The sequence below is a fragment of the Macaca nemestrina genome, chromosome X (genome assembly GCF_043159975.1).
Source record: "Macaca nemestrina isolate mMacNem1 chromosome X, mMacNem.hap1, whole genome shotgun sequence".
In the NCBI taxonomy this organism is placed as follows: domain Eukaryota; kingdom Metazoa; phylum Chordata; class Mammalia; order Primates; family Cercopithecidae; genus Macaca; species Macaca nemestrina.
The window spans coordinates 126914923-126939008 of record NC_092145.1 but is presented as its reverse complement, the minus strand read 5'-3'; positions in this window follow the sequence as shown (position 1 = coordinate 126939008).

The following is a 24086-nucleotide window of genomic DNA, read 5'->3' as shown; positions in this document are numbered from 1 at the left end:
AGATACCTGTAAGATAATGTGATAAGCATTATAGCATAGAAATGAACACTGTTATAGGAAACAGAAAAAAAGAAAAGGCAGTAAGCTCTGGAGTTTTAGAAAAGTCCCTGAAAGAAAGATATTTAACATGACCCTTGAAGAATAGAATTTTTCAGGTAGAAAAGAGATATAAAAACTTAGTATAGCAGCAGACCTATGACACAAACTCTGTGCTGCCTTTGAATTTGTGTGATGACCAGCTAAACATAAGGTAATTATTTTTATATATGTATACATTTAAAATAATGAATCTATTGCATGTTAAGATAAATATATCTCTATGAAAAAACTGCTATATCTCTAAGACAAAATGGAATTAGTGACATTGTTTTACATATTTTCAAATTTCTTAATCATCTGGCTTAATTGAAGACAAATAGATACTCCTATCTGCTTCTGTACCTAATTCATTGCAATGAGCTGTTTCGGTTGAGTTCTGTGAAGAAAATACGTATCCTCACACAATAGTTTCAGTACAGGAAATATTTTATGTTTTTTAACTTTTTATTTATCTATTAAATTGTATTATTTCAATAGTTTTGGGGGTACACGTGGTTTTTGTTACATGGATCGGTTCTATAGTGGTGAACTCTGAGATTTTAGTGTAATCATCGCCCGAGTAGTGTACACTGTACTCAATATGTAGTCTTTTATCCCTCACCTCCTTCCCATTCTCCCCTACCCCATCTCCAAAGTCCATTAGATCCCTCTGTATGTCTTCATATCCTCATACCTCAGTTCCCACTCATATGTGAGAACATACAATATTTGGTTTCTCATGCCTGTAACTTCCTTAGAATAATGGGTTCCAGCTCCACACAAGTTGTTGCGAAAGATATTCTTTTATTCCTTTTTATGGTTGAGTAGTATTCCTTGGTACCTATATATCATATTTTCTTTAGCTACTTGTTGGTCGATAGACACTTAGGTTGGTTCTATATCTTTGCAATTGTGAACTGTGTTTCTATAAACATGTGTGTGCAGGTGTCTTTTTCATATAATGACTTCTTTCAGAAAAGTATTTTAATAATGTTTTCAGATAGTTTTGGAAATTATTTGACACGGCACTAAAGTGGTAGTTTCTTAGGTTTAGTTGCAATGTAAAATCGGAAGCCATACTGACATTTAATATCTTTATGATTTTAATGATTAAAGTAATTAAAATCCACTAATCTATCTTGCATGGTTTTTTATTGTATATATTACAGGTGTACAACATAATGCTCTGATATAAATATTCAAATGTATACATAATGAAATGACATATACTACAATCAAGCAAATTAACATATCCATAACTTTATACAGTTAGCTATTTTTAGTAGTAAGAGCACCTAAAATCTATGCTATTAGCAAAATTTCAGTATACCTTTTTTTAGTACAGTTCTCATGAAACGGCATACTGGTATATGAAAATTGATTCATCAAGTAAATGCAAATAAAAAACACATATCAACCCACACCTGTTAGAATGGCTATAATCAGAAAGAAAAAAGAGATACATGTTGGTGGAGATAAGATATGGAGAAAAGGAAACCCTTGTATACTGTTTGTGGTGATGCAAGTAGGTACAGAAATTATGAAAACAGTATGGAAGATCTCTGAAAATTAAACATAGAAATACCACATCACCCAGAAATCCCTCTTCTGGGTATATATCTAAACGAAAGGAAGTCAGTACCTCATAGAGATATCTGTGCTCATAATTTCAGCATTATTCATAATAGCCAAGATAAAGAAACAACTTAAGTGTCCATCGATACATAAATGGATAAAGAAACTGTGGTGTGTGTATATGTATACATATAAATGTACAATAAAACATTATTTAGCCTTAAGGAGATACTGCCATTTGTGACAACATGGATTCAGCCTAGGAATCATTACACTCCATAACATAAGAGAGACACAGAAAAATACTGCATCTTGTCACTTATATGTGAAATTTAAAAGTTGAATGAATAGAAATAGAGAGTAGAACAGTTGTTACCAGGGACAGGGAGGGAGAGAAAATGGGGATATCTAGGCCATATGGAACAAACTTGCAGTTATATAGGATGACTAAGTCTAGAGGTCTAATGTATAGCATGAAGCAGTTTTATTATTATTATTTATTAAATAGTAAAAAAGAATCCTTAGCCATGAGATTCTGGAATACCAACAGCTTTCCAGCACAGAGATCTTGTTTCATATGAGTCCTCTCTGTTGTCTTTTACATAAAAAGAAGTAAACGCTGTGTGGTGAAATCAATGATGGTTAGGAGGAAATGCAGGTTCACAACTTTAAGTGAACTGGACTGTGGAAATGAAATTTCATCAGATGGCCAGAGAGGAAAAGCAGAGCCATGAAGAGAGAGAGAGACTTTTCAGTCCCTGACAATGTGTTATCAAGAGAAAACACATTGTCAATCACGTTGTCAGGAACAAATCTTCCAGACAAAGGAAACACGTACAGAGAAGTAAATGCATATTGACTGGAACTCATCCTCAGACATGTGTAACAGACACATCGATTGACATGTGTAAGACACATAGATCTATATATACAAGTGGTTATTGGTTAACATTCATTTTCTCTTAGATGTTTAAAAATGGGAAACAGGTGATACCTGATGAAGTTCTCACTACAGTGTTACAATTGTGTAATGTAAAGAATAAGAGCACATGGCTCAGACTAACAGTTCTAAAATTTGAAAGGGTATCAGAATACCCTGGAAGGCTTGTTAAAACAAAGACTCTGGGTCTCACTCCTGGAGTTTCTATTTCAGCAGGTCTGGTGTGAAACCCAAGAATATGCATTTTTTAAAAGTTCCCAGGAAGTGTTGATGCTACCTGAGTTTTATAATCCTAAATTGGAATCTTGCCTCTATCACTTAAAATTTATTAACCTTTGGGAAAGTTAACTTCTGTCTCATTTTCTCATTTGTGAACTAAAGATGTAACACAGTGTTGAGGGCTCCACCCATATACTCCCAGCACTCATCTTTCCAATTCATGCTGCTGGAGTCCCACTGCAAAAACCTGCCACTGTCCGCTTAAGGACCTATGTTAGGTGCATCCACAGGGCTGACCCAAAGTGCTAGCAAGTTAATGTGCAAAGAGGAGCCCTCAGCCAATGAGGGAGAGAAGCGAGAAAATAATGCTGCTGCCTCCTGTCGCTCAGGTGGGATGAGTCTTAGGCATGTTCTCACCAGTGGTTCTCAAAATGTGGTCTCCAGACCATCACCTAGGAACTTGTTAGAAAAATTGCAAATTCCTTGAAGCTATCTAAGATACACTGACTCAGACTCTGAGGATGAGCCCTAGAAATACAGTTTAACAAACTTTCCAAGTGATTCTGATGCACAACGAAGTTAAGAACCACTGCTCTACACCATCTCCCAGAGAATATCAGCAGGATTGAGTCCAAGATGCCCTGAGCAGCAACCGGCTTATTAAAATATCCTGTATTGGCTTTCATTCCTTTAAAACCTAACCTCTCCAAGTCTCTTATTAGTACTTTCTAGTGTTGCCTCAGTTACACAAACACACACAAATAATAAAACACACATACTCAAATCCTTAACCCAGTCTCTGCTTCTGCGGGAATCTATTCTATAAGAAAAGATATTAAGAGTACCCATATGTCATAAGCAAATGATGAAAACTACATGTTATAATTCATAAAAGGGCTTAGAACAGTCCCTGGCACGTGTTGAGGTGGTAAAGTTACATTTGTGATTATTATTATTATTATTAATGGAAATATTAATGTACAAATGTAAACAAATTTAACATTTGAATGTTCTAACCAAAATGAAAAAATAAATATTGTTTTCCGTTTTTGGAAGTTAGACAGCATTACAATTTTATAATACAATCTTATCAAGTTCTTTTTCCATATTTCCACCTTTCCTATATATAAAATCTGTTGTAGTTCAATTAACTCTCCATACACTTTTGTCACTGCTGACATTCTGTGACTTAATAATTGTTGTCACTTTAACGGGGATGTCACTCCTTAAACATTCATCTGTATAAACTTGTAAACTCACATCCACCACAATGTATTTAAAACTGTGTTTGAAGTTGGAAGCTGTCATTCTATTCTATTACTAAGGTATTACTAAGAAATACAGTCCAGGGCAGTATCACTGTGGCTTCCTAATACAACTGATATTTGGGTAATTTGACATGATTATAAATGATAATTACCTGGTAAATAAGCCTCAAAAAAGTGCTTTCTTATCAGCTCTGGTTTGAAGTTCCACACAGATGTTTTTCAAAATGGAGATTCACTAGTGGGAATAGTGTTTGGCAGGGGTTTGGCATCTATTAATCAACACAGATGATTTTAAAAATGCGCTGAATCCACCCAATGAGCACATCTCCAGAAATGGATTTCAGAATTTAGCAGCTTAAATAATATGGGATATATTGAGTATTTAAGATTTATTTAAATTTTTAAAAATTTTAATTACCTGGTAAGTAAGCCCCAAATTTTTAAAAATAGTACGATAAACTCATGTATCCCTTCAACCTAAGTTCATCAAATTTTAACATTTTGCCGAATTGGCTTCATCTCCTCTTTATTAAATATATACATTCACAAACACAAATACATACACAGTTGATGTTGCTGAATATTTGAGATTTAAGACATCAGGATCATTTACTTCTAAATTCTTCAAAATTTAACTTCTAACAACAAGGCATTTTTGTCCTTTTTGAAACAGATATTTTGTAACACCTTTTGGTATTATCATAAAATTCATAACTAAAGCACATGCCTATGCATAAAATTAGAAATAAAACTATATAAACTCTAAACTGTACTACTACAGAAAATATTAGGAGAGTTAATATAACAGAAAAATAAAAGTAGAATCATCTACACTAGATGGCAAAATGAAGACATCTTATAGTATGTTATCACTATCTGTGCATTTTCAAAATACTGAATCCTTAATTCCTAAGAACCACAAGAGACCTGGACTAGCTAAAGCTATCTTGAGCAAGAACAAACGTGAACACATCAGATTTTCTGACTTCAAAGAAAATTACAAAGCCTTAGTAGTCAAAACAGTGTGGTACAAAATGAAAACAGATACATAGACCAATGGAACAGAAGAGCCCAGAAATAAACCCCAAAACATATGGTCAAATAATTTGTGACACAGCCACCAAGAATACACAATAGGGAATGGATAGTCTCTTTCACAAACATTTATGGAAAAACTGGATATCCACATGCAAAAAGAATGAAATTAGACCTTTATCTCAAACAATATATAAAAATTAACTCAAAATGGGTTAAATATTTAAACCTAAGGCCTGAAATTACAAAATGATGAGGAGGAAACAGTGATACATTTTTGAACAAAACAAAATACAAGCTTTCCTGACAGTACACAGGCATTGAAATACTGGAAATTCGGGAGTTAAAATAGTGCAAAAGTGCTTTGCATTGATTTATAAAACACAGTGTCTATGCTCTGATATACATAAACAAGTTTCCCTCCTACAGGAATATTTCAGGGCATTGTAAAGTTGTGTGTAATGGAGGGATAGGTCTCTGCTGTTCAAGACTGAGTTATGTGTAACAGGATATCAAGCAAAAGCTTGCTTTGACTTCTTTCATACCCAGTAATTTCCTAGACACCTTGTCAGGAATTACAACTGTCATTGAGAATAAATGATTTAAACAAAGCAGAGAAAATACAAAACATTGTTTACAGCTATAATACATTAATTTTTATGAATGACTATTCTTATTTATTTATTTATGACAGAGTCTTGCTCTGTCACCCAGGCTGGAGTACAGTGGTGCGATCTTGGCTCACTGCAACCTCTGCCTCCTGGGTTCAAGCGAATCTCCTGCTTCAGCCTCCCAAATACCTGGGATTACAGGCACCCACTACCATCCCTGGCTAATTTTTGTATTTTTAGTAGCGATGGGGTTTCACCATGTTGGCCAGTCCGGTATCGAACTCCTGACCTCAAGTGATCTGCCCGCCTTGGCTTCCCACAGTGCTGGGATTACAGGCATGAACCACTGTGCCCGGTTTTGTTTATCTTTTAATTCAACAACTCATAAACAAAACAAAAATTTTATTCATTTGATTGAAAAAAGGAAAGTCTGACAAACTGTCTTTTCACAATTACCATAATGCTTGCAGCTATAAGCAAACCTTTTTTTCTGAGATTATAAGTAGCAGTGATGAGCCTCCAGATGGAACATTAGTACAAATGATTCAAGAAACATAGATCCTTTAAGTCATCTTGATTTATTTGCTTACATGATTCCACCCATCCTGCACCTCTCCACAACAATCCCTTCGCAAACTATTACTATAAAATGAAGGTAGAAATATTTCTCCCTGTGTGCCTAAGTAACTCCCAATGTCAAAATAATAATGTAGTCATAAACAAATATGATGCGTTATGTATCAAACAACTCTAGGATATTAAGTGTATACTGAACTTAAATATGAGTTATGCATTTTTAAAAATTATAACCACGTTCTCGGTGATTGTGGATAATAGTTCAGCACAGTGGGATAAAGACAAATATGTCAGTTATCTGAAATTAACCATATTTAAATGATTATGATTTAATATGCTGTTTCTTCTCAAAAGTACATTTTACAAAATAATCTTGAGGTAATGAAATTATCCTATAGTAAATAACTCATTGTTTGAAACACTAATGTCTCCCTAATACACTTTTATCTAGAAATTGCAAGGAAAACTTCGAATAGATCATCTAAGAAAGAACACTGTAATTCAACAGAGAAGAGACAGGAAATACCTAAGGCAAGGGAGGAAAGGTAAACAAGGCAGCCTGCTCCTCCAGGATTGTCTAGGAACTCAAAGAGGCTCCCCAGTGTGAGGAAAGGGTGAGAGATCCAAGCAGTTTATATTCCCATAGTCAACTCCTGCAATCCTAGCCACAGGCCAGCCCCTTGATCCTCATGGACCGTGAACATAGGGAGCTGTCTGGAGATCATGTGAAGGCATTGCTCCACACAGGGAGCTCATGCTAAGTCCTACATATACCCACAGGATGCAAGCAAGTTCAACATAGTGCCATTTTGAGAGCCTAGCTCCCATCAGGTTGCATCTTGTCCTGTGGTCTAACAGCCCCTTCCTCTCCACATCTCTGAAGCCCCATTGATATTCCTGCCCACAACTACTGCTACTGCTGGTTGCTCCCACTGGGGCTGAAGTGTGAGACTGTGGCAGTGTCCCCGACACGCCCAGCAGTGGAGCTGCCACACATTTGCATATTCCCAGAGGGTAGACTCCCCAGGCTTGCAACTGCTGCTGCTACTGGCTGCTCTATCTAGGTGTGGAAGCACATGCCACTGGCAGTGATCTCACTGCCCCTAGCAGCAAGGTTGCCAGTAATTTACACACGCCCTAAGGAGAGAATCTCCTGTCCACAGGCACACACCAATGCTAAGTGTTGCTTCCAGTGAGTGCTGAAACACACCTCACTGGCAGTAAACCCACCACCCTCACAAGCATCAAGGTTGCCAAACATTTGCACATGCCCTGAAGACAGGCTACTTTGCCTGCAGCCAAAGCCATTACCGGATGTAGCCATTGGGTGCTGAAGCAGAAGCCACTGGAAGTGACCCCACCAACTTCAGCAGCAGGGTCGCAGAACATTTGCATGTACTCTAAGGACAGGATCCCCACCCACAGCCACTGTCACTACTGACTGTTGCTTCCAAGTAACCCAAACGCAAGCCACTGGCAGCAACCCTGTCAACCTCAGCAGTAGAGCTCACATGCATTTATATGTGCTTTGAGGACAGGCTCCCCTGCACACAGGTGTCACCTGGTGCTGAACTGTGCACTGCCCAGTTGCCTGACTATGGCTGCTGCCACTGAAAGCACCGTGCTCTCTCCGGGAACAGGGCCCTAATGTACTTCCACATACTTGAGGAGAGGTTTCTCTGACCACCACCACTCCTGCCACTTCCACTTGAGAACTCCATGAGGGGCCTGAGGACAACCATATTTCTGCCCACAGTGGCCAGATGTACCATCAGGGAGCCTAAAGACAGGGTTGCCCAATTTGACCCCACCCTTCCCAGTGGCAAATTACACATTATCTGGGCTTGGATTGCCAAACTTTGTCCATCACAGTTAGTACCTGAGCACTTTGCCCAGGGGCCTGGAGATGAACCCACCAAGCCTGCCATTACAAGCACATCTGGCACCTATCTGCATGTGCCACCAGTGGGCCAAGGGACTAACCAGCACAGCTTGATGCAGTCAATACTAACACCAGTATGGATCTCCTGAGAGCCAGAGGATTAGTCCATCATTTCTATTGCCATTGTACACATCATACCCACTGCCCATGGACCCAAGGACCTACCCAGCCTACCACTGCCACTGCTGACACCCAAGCAAACTGCCTGCAGGCCAAAGAATCAGGCTGCCTGAGCCTGCTAATACCAGGGCTAGCGTATCCCAAACAAGAGCCCAAGGACAGGCACACGTGGTTTGCTGCTGCCACTAATGGAGCCTGAGAACTGGCACACCCGCTGTCTCGATTCCAGGGGAAACTTCACCATAGCCTCTACTTAAAACCATGCACAAAGCCACTGAGAAAATCACAGAAACCACTGAGGCCATTCACAGTGAAATAAATTATATGGGAACTACACTAGTGCACACAGAGAGAGTCAAAGCTAAAGTACCCTAGTCAATCAATACCATAGGTATATTTTTTGTAAGATGCCCTCCCCTAAGAGCAAATTCAAAAAATTGAAAGAAGCAACTTTTATACCAGATTTACAAAAATCAAACATGAAAAAGCAAGGAAATAATGCAACACCAAATAAATACAATTATCCAGCAACAGAGTCCAACAAGAAAGTTATGAAATGCCTAGAAAATCATTCAAAATAATGATATTAAGGATGCTCAATGAGATGCAAGGGAACACAGATAAACAATAAAAATAAATATAAAAAAAAACAATTCAAACAAGAACAAAAAATTTACTAATGAGATATATATAAAAAAGAGCCAAACAAAAATCCTGGAATTGAAAAATTAATTAAGAATAAAATATATATATGTGTGTGCATATATACATACATAATGAATAATATATATGAATAAAATAATAAAATATATATGTATATACACAAATATCCGTGTGTGTATATATACATATATGTGTGTATACACATATCTATGTGTATATACATATATACATGTATATATACACACACATATATGTGTGTATATGTGTGTGTGTATATATACATGTGTGTGTGTGATATATATATACACATATATATATATATCACACACACACATATATGTTAAAGAGCTTCAGTGACAGACTACGTGAAGCAGAAGAAAGAATTTTAGAATTTCAAGGTAGGTCTTTGGAAATAATGTAGAAGAAATTTAAAAATATAATAAAAAAATGAACAAAGCCTACATGACATATGGTATACCATAATTTTCCAATTTTCACTGTCCCTGAAGGCAAAGATAATGACAAAGGGGTAAAAAGTCTATTTAACAAAATAATCGTTGAAAACTTCCAACATTTAGCATGAGACGTAGATATACAGATGCAAGAATCTCAGAGATCTCCATATAATACAATGCAAAAAAGGACTTCAGCACTACATATTACAGCCAAATTGTCAAAAGTCAAAGTCAAAGAGAATTCCAAAAATAGCAAGAGAAAAGTATCTAGTCACTTATAAAGGAACACTCATTAGACTAACAGAAAATTTCTCAGCAGAGACCTTACAGGTCAGGAGAGAATGAGATAAACAACAACAATAGCAACAAAGAAAACTATGAGCTCTAATAAACTCAGTAAAGTTGCAGGATACAAAAACGACATTCAAAAATCAGTGGCATTCCTATAAAACAAAAATGAAGGAACTAAAGAAGACATCCAGAAGGCAATCACAACTAAAAGAGCTATAAAGAATACCTAAGAATAAAATTAACAAAGGAAATGAAAGACCTCCTAAAAAAGTAAAATCTTACAAATCGCTAATGAATGAAATTGAAGAGAACACAAACAAATGGAAAGATATCCCATGCTCATGAATAAGATGAATTAGTGTCATTAAAATGACCATAATGCAGAAAGAAATCTACAGATTTAGTGCAATCTCTAGCAAAATACTGATGTCACTTTTCCAAAAAACAGAAAACAATCCTAAAATTCGTCTGGAAGCAAAAATGAGACTGCATAGCTAAAGCAATCCTGAGCCAAGAACAAAGCTAGAGGTATCAAACTACCTAATGTCAAAATATATTGCAAGGCTTTAGTAATTAAACAGCGTATTATTACTTTTTTATTTGAATTCCTTTTATTTTTAAACTTTTAAGTTCAGGGGTACATGTGCAGGATTGTTACATAGGTAAACGTGTCATGGGAGTTTATTGTACATTATTTCATTATCCAGTTATTAAGCTTAGTACCCATTAGTTATTTTTCCTGATCCTCTCCCACCTTCTACCCTCCACCCTTTGATAGGCTCCACTGTGTGCTGTTCCCCTCTATGTGTCCATGTTTTCTCATCATTTAGCTACCATTTATAAATGAAAACATGCAGTACTTGGTTTTCTCTTCCTGCATTAGTTTGCTAAGGATAATGGCATCCAGCTCCATCCATGTCCCTGTAAAGAACATGATCTTGTTCTTTCTATGGCTGCATAGTCTTCTATGGCATATATATATGCAACACATTCTCTTCATCCAGTCTATCATTGATGGGCATTTAGGTTGATCCCATGTCTGCTATTGTGAATAGTGCTGTAATAAATATACCTGTGCATGTGCCTTTATAATAGAACATTTTATATTCCTTTGGGTATATACCCAGCAATGGGGAGGCTGGGTTAAATGGTATTTGTGTCTTTAGGACTTTGAGGAATCATCACACAGCCTTCTGCAATGGTTAAACTAATTTACACTCCCATCAACAGTGTATAAGCATTCCTTTTTCTCCACAACCGCACCAGCATATCTTATTTTTTTGACTTTTTTAATAATAGCCATTCTGAGTGGTGTGAGATAGTATCTCATTGTGGTTTTGATTTGTATTTATTTAATAATCAGTGATGTTGACATTTTTTATATGTTAGTTGGCTGCATGTAAGTCTTCTTTTGAGAAGTGTCTATTCATGTCCTTTGACCACTTTTTAATGGGGTTGTTTTTTCTTGTAAATGTGTGTAAGTTCCTTGTAGATGCTAAATATTAGACCTTTGTCAGATGAATAGATTGCAAAAATTTTCTCCCATTCCATAGGTTGTCTGTTTACCCTGTTGATAGTTTATTTTGCTATGCAGAAGCTCTTTATTTTAATGATATCCCATTTGTCAACTTTTTTCTTTTGTTTAAATTGCTTTTGTTATCTTCATCATGAAATGTTTGCTCGTGCATATGTCCTGAATGGTATTGCTGAGATTGTCTTACTTTGGCCAGTATGGCCATTTTAACAATGTTGATTCTTCCTATTAATAAGCATGGAATGTTTTTCCATTTGTGTCATCTCTGATTTCTTGGAGGAGTGTTTTCTAGTTCTCCTTGTAGAGCTCTTTCACCTCCCTAGTTAACTGTATTCCTAATTTTCTTCTTTTTGTGGTGATTGTGAATAGGAAGAGTTGGTTTGTGATTTGGCTCTCGTCTTGACTGCCGTTGGTGTATAGGAATGCTAGAAAATTTTGTACATTGATTTGGTATCCTGAGACTTTGCTGAAGTTGCTTCTTCACTTAAGAAGCTTTGGGGCTGAGACTATGGAGTTTTCTAGATATAGAATAATGGCATCTGCAAGCAGAGATAGTTTGAATTCCTCTCTTCTAATTGGAATTCCTTTTACTTCTTCTTCTTGCCTGATTATCCCGGGTATAACTTCCAAAACTGTGTTGAATAGAAGTGGTGAGAGGGGGCATCCTTGTCTTGTGCCAATTTTCAATGGGAATGCTTCCACTTTTTGCCCATTCATTGTGTTTGCTGTGGGTTTGTCATGTCTGTCTCTTATTATTTTGAGGTATATTCCTTCACTATCGAGTATATTGAGAGTTTTTGACATGAATAGATGTTGAATTTTATTGAAAGCCTTTTCTGGATTTATTGAGATAATCATGTGGTTCTTGTCTTTAGTTCTGTTTATGCAATGAATCATATTTATTGATTTGCATATTTGGAACCAACCTTGCATCCTGGGGATGAAGCCTACTTGATCGTGGTAGATAAGCTTTTTGATTAGCTGCCAGATTCAGTTTGTCAGTATTTTGTTGAGGATTTTTACGTCAATGTTCATCAAGAACATTGGCCTGACACTTTCTTCTCTTGTATTTCTACCAGGATTTGGTATCAGGATAATGCTGGCCTCATAAAATTAGTTAGGGAGGAGTCCCTCCTCCTCAATTTTTTTTTTTTTTTTTTTTTTACTTAGTTTCAGTAGGAATGGCACCACATCTTTGTACATCTGGTAGGTTGAGCTGTGAATCCATCTGGTCTTCGGCATTTTTTGGTTGGTAGGCTATTTATTACTTCTTCAATTTCAGAACTTGTTTCTTCCTGGTTAAGTCTTGGGAGGATGTATATGGCCAGGAATTTATCCATTTCTTCTAGATTTTCTAGTTTATGCGCATAGAGGTGTTCATGATATTTTCTGATGGCTGTTTATATTTCTGTGGTGTCATTGGTAAAGTCTCCCCTGTTGTTTCTGATTGTCTTTATTTGAATCTTCCCTCTTTTCATCTTTATTAGTCTATCTAATGGTCTACTGTTTTTTCAAAAATGCAACTCTTGGATTGATTTTTTGAATTTTTTGTGTCTCAATTTCCTTATTTTGGCTGTGATTTGATTATTTCTTTTCTTCTGCTAGCTTTGAGGTTTGTTTGCTCTTGGTTCTCTAGGCTTTTTTAGTTGTGATGTTTGGTTGCTAAATTGAGATTTTTCTAACTTTCTGATGCGGGCATTCAGTGCTATACATTCCTCTCTTAACACTGCCTTAGCTGTGTCCCAGAGCTTCTGGTGCATTGTATCATTGTTCTCATTAGTTTCAAAGAACTTCTTGATTTCTGCCTTAATTTCATTATTTACCCAAAAGTCATTCAGGAACAGGTTATCCAATCTTCATGTAATTGTATGGTTTTGAGTGAATTTCTTAGTCTTCAGTTCGAGTTTCATTGCACTGTGGTCTGAGAGACTGTTATTATTTCATTTCTTTCATATTTGCTGAGGAGTGCTTTACTTCCAATTAGGTGATTGATTTTAGAGTAAGTGCCATGTGGGGATGAGAATAATGTATATTCTTTTGTTTTGGGGTGAAGAGTTCTGTGGATATCTATCAGGTCTATTTGATCCAATGCAGAGCTCAGGTCCTGAATATCTTTGTTATTTTTCTGTCTTGATGATCTTTCTAATATTGTCAGTGGAGTGTTAAAATCCCCCACTATTATTGTGTTTGAATCTAAGTCTCTTTGAGAGTCTCCAATAACCTGTTTTATGAATCTGAATACACCTGCGTTTTGGTGCATATATATATGAGATAGCTCTTCTTGTTGAATTGAAGCCTTTGCCATTATATATTCTTCTTCTTTGTTTTTTTTTTTTTTATCTTTGTTGTTTTAAAATCTGTTTTGTCAGAAACTAGGATTGCAACCTCTGCCTTTTTTTCTGGTTCCTATTTGCTTGGTAGATTTTCCTCCATCCCTTTATTTTGAGCCTATGTGTGTCACTGCCCATGAGAAGGGTCTACTTGAAGACAGCATACCAACTGGTCTTTTTTTTTTTTTTCCAGCTTGCCACTTTGTGTTTTTTAATTAGGGCATTCAACTTATTTACAGGTAAGGCTAGCATTCATATGTGTGGATTTGATCTTGTGATTATGACGTTCGTTGGTTATTTCACAGACTTGTTTATGTGGTTGCTTTATATTTCCACTGGTCTTTGTACTTCATTGTGTTTTTGTAGTGACTGATAAAGGCATTTTCTTTCCATATTTAGCACTTCCTTCCAGAGCTCTTTTAAGGCAGGTCTGGTGGTAATGAATTTCCTTACAATTTGCTTTACTAAAAAAAGATCTTATTTTTCATTCACTTATGAAGCTCAGTTTGGCCAGATATGAAATTCTGGGTTGGAATTTCTTTACTTGAAGAATGTTGGATATTGGCCTCCAATCTCTTCTGACTTGTAGGGTTTCAGCAAGAGGTTCGCTGTTAGTCTGATGGGCTTCCCTTAATAGGTGACTTGGCCTTTCTCTCTAGCTGCCCTTAACATGTTCCCTTTCATTTTAACTATGGAGAATCTGATGATTTTTTGTCTTGAGGATGATCTCCTCATATCTTACTGGGGTTTTCTATATTTCCTGTATTCGAATGTTGGCCTTTCTAGCTAGATTTGGGAAGTTCTCATGAATGATATGCTGAAATACGTTTTTTACTCTTTTCAAAATTGATTTCATTCTCCCCATTTTTTTCAGGTATACCAATCAGTCATAGATTTGGTCTTTTTTACATATTCCCATATTTCCTGTATGTCCTGTTCATTCTTCTTCATTCTTTTTTTCAATTCTTCTCTGTGTGTCTTATTTCAGAAAGACAGTCTTCATGTGGTCAGATTCTTTCCTCTGCTTGGTCTATTCTGCTATAAATACTTGTGATTGCATTATAAAATTCTTCTAAAGTGTTTTTTAGCTCTATAAGTTTGGTTACATTTTTCTCTCTACTGGCTGGTTTGCTGCTGTCATCTGCAGTGCCTTATTATGATTTTTAACTTCTTTGCATTCGGTTACAACATGTTTTGTCTTATCTCATTGAAGTTCATTTTTATCCATATTCTGAACTCTCCTTCTGTCATTTCATCCATCTCAGCCTCAGCCCAGTTCGAAACCCTTGCTGGAGAAGTGATATAGTCATTTGGAGGAAAGTGGGTGCTCTGGCTTTTTGAGTTTTCAGCGTTCTTACAATGATTCTCATCTTGGTGGGCTTGCTGACCTTTGGATGGGTGTTTTTTCTTTGAAGAGTCTGGTCACTTCTTAGGGCTGCCGTGGTTTGGTGGGGGGCCACTATATCCCTAGTCACCTTGGATTTTCCTGTAACTGGAAGTATCCCCAGTGAAGACTGTGAAACAACAAAGATGACAGCTTTCCCCTTCCTCTGGGAGCTCCATCTTAGGGAGGTATAGACCTGCTGCCGAGCTGAACGCACCTATAGGACATGACTGGAGACCCTGATTGGGAGGTCTCATCAAATCTAGAGAAACAGGATTGGGGACCTGCTTAAAGAAGCAGTCTGGCCATGCTTAGCTGTCCTGTCCTGGGATACCACTTCCATCCCCAGTTGGCTTGGGCTCTCCAAAGCCTGGAGACTGAAATAGCTAAGTTTCCCAAAAAATAAAGATGGTGACCTCCCCCTCTCCCCGGGAACTCCATCCCAGGGAGAATTCAAATCTCTGTGGGCCACAGAACACTGGTGGGTGTGGCTAGAGTTCCTGATTGGGAGGTCCCACCCAGTGAGGATGAATGGATCAGGGACCCACTTAAGGAAGCAGTCTGGCCATGTTTTGCTAGGGCAGCTCTGCTGTGCTGAGGGATTTCTTCCATTCCCAGTCAGTTTGGACTCTTCAGAACCTGTAGGCTGGGATGGATGTGTTGCCCAAAGAGCAAATATGGTGACCTGCCCCTCTCTCCAGGAACTCTGTCCCAGGTAGGCAAAACACTGTTGCCAGTGGCTGGCTAGATTTTCAAGCCAATGGGTCTTAACCTGTGAGGAACCATGGAAGTGAGGCCTACAGACCAAGACTGCTCAGCCTCTTTCCTAGGGGTATGTACAGAGTTGTAACTCGCGCGTGGCCAGAGTTGCAGTTGCTTTTGCTGGGAAGCCCTAAGAAGGGGTACGTAAGGCTCCTGGTTCTCTGTGTGTGCCTAGTGGTTGTTTTGAGGAGACTCCAAGTAGCTGTGTGTGTCAGACTAAAGGCACTGGTGGAGTGGATTCATGAGGGGATCTCTTGACCTGAGGGTTGCAAAGATCCACGAGGGAAACACTGTTTCTCAGGGTCGCACATTCGCTCACTGCTTCCCCGTGCACATGGCATTCCCTTGGCTCTGTGTTGTCCCTGGGTGGGCTATCACTATGCCTCGCTTTTCCCTATTTTCCATGGGTCGAGTTGTTTCCTTGATTAGTCCCAATGTGTGTACTTAGATGTCTTAGTTGAAGGTGCTCTATTTACTTGCCCCTTTAGTCTCTGTGAGACTCACACACCTGTAGCTGCTTCTTGTCGGCCATCTTGGCCGTGCTCCCCCAGCATATTATTGATACAAAAACAGATGCATGGACTAATGGCATAAAATAGTGACCCATAAATAAATCCACATATTTGCAGTCAAAGGATTTTTGACAAAGGCACCATGAACATACACTGGGGACAGGATACCCTCTTCAAGAAACATTGCTGAGAAAAAAAATATCCATATGGTAAGATTGAAACTGGACCTGTATCTCTCACCATAAACAAAAATCAACTCAAGACTTCAACATAAGACCCAAAACTCTAAAATGACTAGAAGAAAACTTAAGAGAAACACTTCAGGACATTGGTCTAGGCAAAGATATTATAGCAAAAACCTCAAAAGCACAGGTAACAAAATCAAAACTAATAAAAGAGACTATATTAAACCAAAAGGATTCTGCACACCAAAGACAACAGTCAACACAATAAAGGGACAAACTGTTAAATGCAAGAAAATGTTTGTAGAATATTTATTCAATAAGAGACTATTATCTCACATGCATGAGGAAATCAAACAACTCAACAGTAAAATAAAAACAATTTCATTAAAATGGGCAAAGACACTTATCAGAGGAAGTCATTCAAATGCAAAACAGGTATATGAAAAAATATTCACCATCACTAATCACCAGGAAAGTGCAACTCAAAACCACAACAAGATACCATCTTACCCCAGTTAGAATGGCTATTACTGAAAAGAAAAAATAACAGATGCTACCTAGAATGTGGAGAAAAGGGAACCCCTATACACTGTCGGTGGGAATAGAGATTAGTACATCCACCATGGAAAACAGTATGGATAGTTCTCAAAAAACTAAAAATATAACTACCGCTTTATCCAGGAATCCCACTGAATATTTATGCATAGCAAAATAAATCAGTATATCAAAGTGATAACCTGCACACCTATGTGTGTTGCAGCACTGTTCACAATAGCAAAGATCTGGAATCAACTTTAGTGTCCATCAACAGATGAATGGTCAAATAAAACATGGCATATATAGACAATGGAAAGCTATTCAACAATAATAATCAAATACATCGGGTTATTTGTAGCAACATAAATGAAACTGGGGGTCCTTATATTAAGTGAAATAAGTCAGGCACAGAAATACAAATACCACGTGTTTTCACTCATATGTGGGAGTTTTAAAAGTTGATCTCATGGCAGTATAGAGCTGAAGGATAGATACAAGAGGAGGGAAAAATGTGTGTAGGTGAAGGTAAGATAAAGAGAGGGTGATCAGTAGGTACATAGATTAGAAGTAAGTACTAATATTCAATATCAGAGTAAGCTGACTCTAGTTAAGAACAACGTACCATATACTTCGAAAGAGCTAAAAGAGAGGACTTGAAATATCTCTGACACACAGAAATGATAAATACTTGCTTGAGATGATGGACACTCTAAATACCCCGAGGTGATCATTACATATTCTATGCATCTAACAAAACATCACATCTACCTCATATGTACAAATATTATGTATTGATAAAACAAACTATAAATATTAAGGGAGTAAATGTACAGTATTGTAAATGTTTATTTCCATATTTAGCAATGGAAATCACAAGGAACTGATGTAATTTAAAGAGGAATCTTTATTATTAAATGGTAAAATGTGCCTCTCTGATCTGATTTAGGTGTGACTAGATAATACAAATTATTCTATGTAATTTACATACGATTTTAAAAATTAGAAAGTAGAAAAACTGATGCCAAGTTTTTGTGAAATGCGTTAAAGTAAAATAGTCAGTGGTATATTTAGCTACTGACCTTTATTCTCTCCTGGTTATTATGGCAAGATGATGAAATCAAAAATGCAAGATAGACGTTTTCCCACCCAGGTTAGTGTCCCAGATAAAAGAGAAAACACGTTTTTGTTTTATGCCCAGTAGTACACGTGGCAATACTGAGACATATTTTAACAAAATATGTAAGTAAATTATATGCTCTAGAGCAAAATTTTGCTATAGGAATACATGGGATTTACCCAAATTCCTAATTCAGTTTTGACATGGATATTTTAAGAAATCATTTAGCTTCAAAATGCGTATCAACTGTACCAAAATTATGAAATTCCTACACATCCTGTATCTAAGAGCACTAATTCTGTTTTTCTACTCTAAATAAGATATATCTAAAGAAGATATAAGCATTCAACTTATTTATACCTCACCAAATTCCCCTGAATGACACCCTCAGGAAAACAAAACCCAGGAAACCTATTAACTAAATGCATGTATGGAAGTATACATAAACATGCAGGTACATATCTATATATGTACACATCATATATATGTATATATACACACACATATACACACATATACACACACATATCTATGCATATATACACGTATGTACGTATACACGTATATATACATGTATATATACGGATATATACACACACACATATATATGCAGATATCTCACAAAAAACACATGTTAACTCAGTCTCTCATCCATTTTATGGATGGGCTTCCTTTGGCAATGTCAAATGTGATTATATTTTATGTCATGTTAACATTGGATAGTAAATTGAGTGCAATGGCTTTCAGAGTGCAGGTTGTATTACAGCTATCAAATATCAGCCAGAATCACATTTGAATTTACAACCTAGAACTGAAAGGTCCTTTCAACCTTTTGCACTGAATATGGAAAGAAAAAGATTTAGAATGCATTTTGACTTTTGAGAGTTGATGCATTTAATAAAGACTTGTTAAAAACAAAATAGCTGTGAATGAATAACACACTGCAAGACATGACTAAAAGAACATTTGAAAAGAGTCCATTTATGCAGTATGTCATTTATCACTACAAACTATGAATATCCTGAATATCCTGTACGTAAAATTTTCCAAAAAGCACAGTGTTTTATATAAAAAAAAAGTACTGTTTATTTAAAAACTGTAATTTGTAAACATAGTCATGTAATTATTTCTGGCTAAAGTATTTTATTTTAGTTGTAAAGAAATTACTATGTTTATTTTAAAAGGCTTAACAAAAATATTAGATAGTGGCATAGTCTTAAAATCATAATATTTAAATGTAAAAATATTATAAAGCAACATATAAAATATATTATTTAAAATATATATCTAAAGAGAATATATAACATACAGAAGAAAACATTAAAACATCAATAGACTTTCCATATGGTGGTGAAATTATAGGTAATCTTTATTTTATTTACCATGCTTATATGCATTTCCCAAATTTTCTACAGCAAGTTGCTATTACCTTGGTAACAAAAAAGTAAAATATCCATATATCTGTGAAATTATATTCTCTCTGACCATGTAAACCTATATGGATCTCTCTAGCTGGTAATAAAGCCATGAAAATTATTAGGGAAAAGGAGAGTACAATCAAAATTAGATGTGTTTTCCATTTTGTGTCTTATCTATGGTATAGGCTTATTGACTCTGCATTCTGGGAAAAAAAAAAAAAAAGAGAGAGGTTAAAATAACAAACCTATTTTTCCTTCTTTCCAGAACCGATTTCTAATAGTGTCTTTTTCTATATCCACCTTAATTCTTCCCCTTCAAAATAATAGACAGTTTTCCCACCTTTGGATGTCTTACTGGTAAATTATTGTCTTCACTCAGGCCAGCAAGTGAGCTTCCTCACACTTCAAGAGAAAGCAAAAGTAACATACAAAAAGCCAAAGAAAAAGTAGAAATACTGCAGAAAGGCTTCTTTTAATGTGCAAACTGGAAGGCTGAATTTTAGCAGTTTTCTAAAACTGGCCTCAGCATTCACCATTGAATTGTGGAAAGATTGCAGCAAAGCTCTATGTCCAATTGAATCAAATCATCCAGAGCAGCTCTGTCCAATAGAACTTGCTGTGATGATAAAGATGTTCCACAGCTTCTCTGTCCAATAAGGTTGTCTTTTAGACAATTGTGGCTAATGATTAAAATGTGACTAGCTTTGCTGAATAACTGAATTTTAATTTTATGATTTTAATTAGTTTAAACATAAATTGCTACATGTGACTAGCATATCCGAAGTATTCAACTTAACACATGATACCCTTGATCCTAAAAAATGAAGTCGTAGGGTAAAAGAGAGTAAATAAAATGTCAGGGTATATTTTAATAGCTTTATGAAGATATAATTTGTGTATCATAAAATCAATTTATTTAATATTCATAATTCAACAGTTGTTTAGTGTATTTACAGAGTTGTCAAGCATTACCAATATCTAATTTTAATCACACTAAAAAAAACTCTACACATTAATATTCACACCCCACAGCCCCTTCCAATTCCAGCACTAGGTAACAACTAATGTACTTTCTATTGCTATACCTTTGCCTATACCGGACTTTTCCTATGGCATCATAGAACATGTGATTTTTTTGTGACTCCTTTCACTTCGAAGAATGCTTTCATAATTGAGCTATGTTCCAGTATGTACCAGCACTTCATTATTTTATTGCCAAATAATATGCCACTGCATGAATGTAGCACATCTAGCCAATCTATTTGTCAGCAGATGGATAAGGTGGTTCTTTTCCATGCCAACTGATATGAACAATGCTTCCATGAAGACTACTGCAAATGTTTTGTGTGAATATGTTTTCATTTCTCTTGCATATATACTTATGAATGAAATTTCTGGATAACGCTCTTAACTCAATGTTTAACATTTGAGGGACCACCAAACTATTTGTCAAAGCAACTGCACTATTTTACACTCCCATCAGTAATGTATAAGGGTACATATTTTTCCACATTCTCCCCAACACTTGTTTTTGTCTGCCATTTATTACAGCTATCCTAGTGAGTATGAAGTGGTATTTCACTGAGGTTTTGGTTTACAATTTTTTATTACAAATGATGTTGGGCATCTTTTCATGTACTTACTGAAGCAATTTATTTTGGAGAAATTCCTTTTAAAATCCATGACTCCTTTTTAATTAGGTGGTTTTTCTTTTTATTATTGACTCATGAGTTATTTATATATTAAGAACAGATAATATATAAATAACACATATCCCCATATCAGATAATATATATCCCCTTATCAGATATGTATTTTGCAAATATTTTTCTCATTCTGTGAGTAGTCTTTCACTTTCCTGATGGTATTATTTACAGTAGAAAAGTTTTAAATTCTAATTAAGTCCAATTTACTTTTTTTTTTTTTTTGCCACTCAGCCTTTTCTTATTGTATATAAGGAAGCTTTGCCTAGCTAAAGTCACATAAACTCAGTTTTATGTTTCACTCTATGTGTTGGAGTTTAATTCTTACATTTAGATCTATTATTTATTTTGAGTTAAGTTTTGCATGCAGAGTGAGGTGGAAATCTAATTTTATTCTTTTTCATGTGGATTGTCAGTTTTGTCAGCACCGTTTGTTGAAAAGGTTATTTCACCCATTGTCTTGGAACATTTGTTGAAAATCAACTTAACATAAATGTAAAGGTTTATTTCTAGACTACAGACTATAAATTCTACTCCATCATTTATACGACTATCCTTATGCCACTACCACACTCTGTGATTACTTTTTTTTTTGAGACAGAGTATCGCTCTGTCACCAGGCTGGAGTGCAGTGGCAGGATCTCAGCTCACTGCAACTTCCGCCTCCCGGGTTCAAGTGATTCTCCTGCCTCAGCCTCCCAAGTAGCTGGGACTACAGGCTTGCGCTACCACACCCAGCTAATTTTTGTATTTTTAGTAGAGATGGGGTTTCACCATGTTGGCCAAGCTGGTCTTGAACTCCTAACCTCATGATCTGCCCACCTCGGCCTCCCAAAGTTCTGGGATTGCAGATTACAGGCGTGAGCCACCAGGCCCGGCGATTACTGTAACTTTCTAGTAAGTTTTAAATTCAGGAACTGTGAGGCCTCTGACTTTATTCTCTTTCAAGATTGTTTTGTTGAAAGAGATTGGTACCAAGAGAAAGTACCAAGATTGGTTATTCTTGGTACTTTGTACTTCCATATGAGTTTCAGGATCAGTTTGTTAATTTCTCCAAATAAAAAAGTGAACTGGGATTTTGGTACAGAATACATCAAATCTATAGATTAACATATGGAGTGTTGACATATTAATAACATTACATCTTTTAATATGTGCATTTCTATTTATTTCAATCTTTTAATTTTAATTATTAACCTGAAAATGAAAGTAAGAAATCCATTTGCAATAGCACTAACAAGAATAAAAATACTCAGTGATAGATTTAACAAATTCAGTTCAAGACTTATACCCTTAAAATGGCAAACCATTGCTGAATGAAATTTAAAATATCTACATGGGTTATGTCTGTGTTTTTTTTTTCTGTCCCTTATTCACTGTTTCTTTTTGATATAATGAATATTTTCCATTATAACATTTTAATTCATTGCAAGACTTTTAACTGATATGTTGTTTCCTACTGACTGCTCTATAGCTTGAAATATGCATGTTAATCCCTAAATATAATTAAAACTATACTCACATAATTACAGAAAGATATAGAAACTTAGAATTGGGAGCTAAACACTTACAGAAAGATATAGAAACTTTACCTTCATATAGCTCTATTTTCTACCCCCTATATTGTGATATTATTGTTATACATATTACATCAGAACATGTAGCAAACATGAAAAACTTAGTTATAATTGCTACCTTATATAACCTATGTCTGTTAAAGATGCTGACACGACAATGCACAGTACATATCTATTTTGAGAGTTTACTATATTAATATTCTTATTTACCACTTCTGGATATCTTCCTTTTTCATTTTTTCCTTTGTTGGCTTGAGTATCCATCTGTTAGCATTTTTCTACTTCAACAATGTTTTTTTTTTCTCACCTAACTCTTTTGTACTTTTAGTGCCAAATATATATTTCAATTAATATATGTCAAAACCTAACAATACAGAAAGATACAAAGATATGTCATGTTATGCAGTTGCTTTTCAGTAAGTTAAAAGAAGAAACAAGTAGGCATATGCATCTATACTATTTTTTATATTTACTTATATAATTATACTCTTTTTTGTGTGGATTCAAATTACTGTCTGATGTCACTTGTCTTCATTCTAAAGAAACTTCTTTAGTATTTCTTGTAAGGTGTGTATGATAACAATAGATTCTCTGTTTTGTTTACTTGCTACTTAGCCTTCATTTTACATTTATTTATGCTTTGCTTTATGGAAGTTAGTTTTGCTGGATATAAGATTCTATTTTGTTGGTTTTGTTTTATAATTTCAAATTTTATTTTAAATTCAGGAGGTAAACATACAGGTTTGTTAAATGGATATGTTGTGTGACGCTGAAGTTTGGGGTACAGATCACAGGTAGTGAGCATAGTACCCAGTAGTTTCTCAGACATTATTTCCCTCCTTCCCTCCTCCCTCTAGTTCAGAGTGTCTATTGTTTCCATCTTTATGGCCATATGTACCCAAAGTTTAGCTCCCATGTGTAAGTGAGAACATGCGGCATTTGGTTTTCTGTTCCTGAGTTAATTCACCTACAATTATGGCTTCCAGCTGCATCCACGTTGCCACAAAGGACATAATCTCATTCTTTTTTATGGCTGCATAGTATTCCATGGTATATATGTACCACATTTTTTTCCTTTGAAAGCAACCATGTAATAGTTTATTTAATATTAGACATTAATTGGTATCTTTGAAAAAATATTATTTTGATGTACTTTTTTTCTACTTGTATTTCAATTTCTGGGGGTACATGTGCAGATTACTTATCTGGATAACTTGAGTGTCACTGAGACTTGGTGTACAAATGATCCTGTCA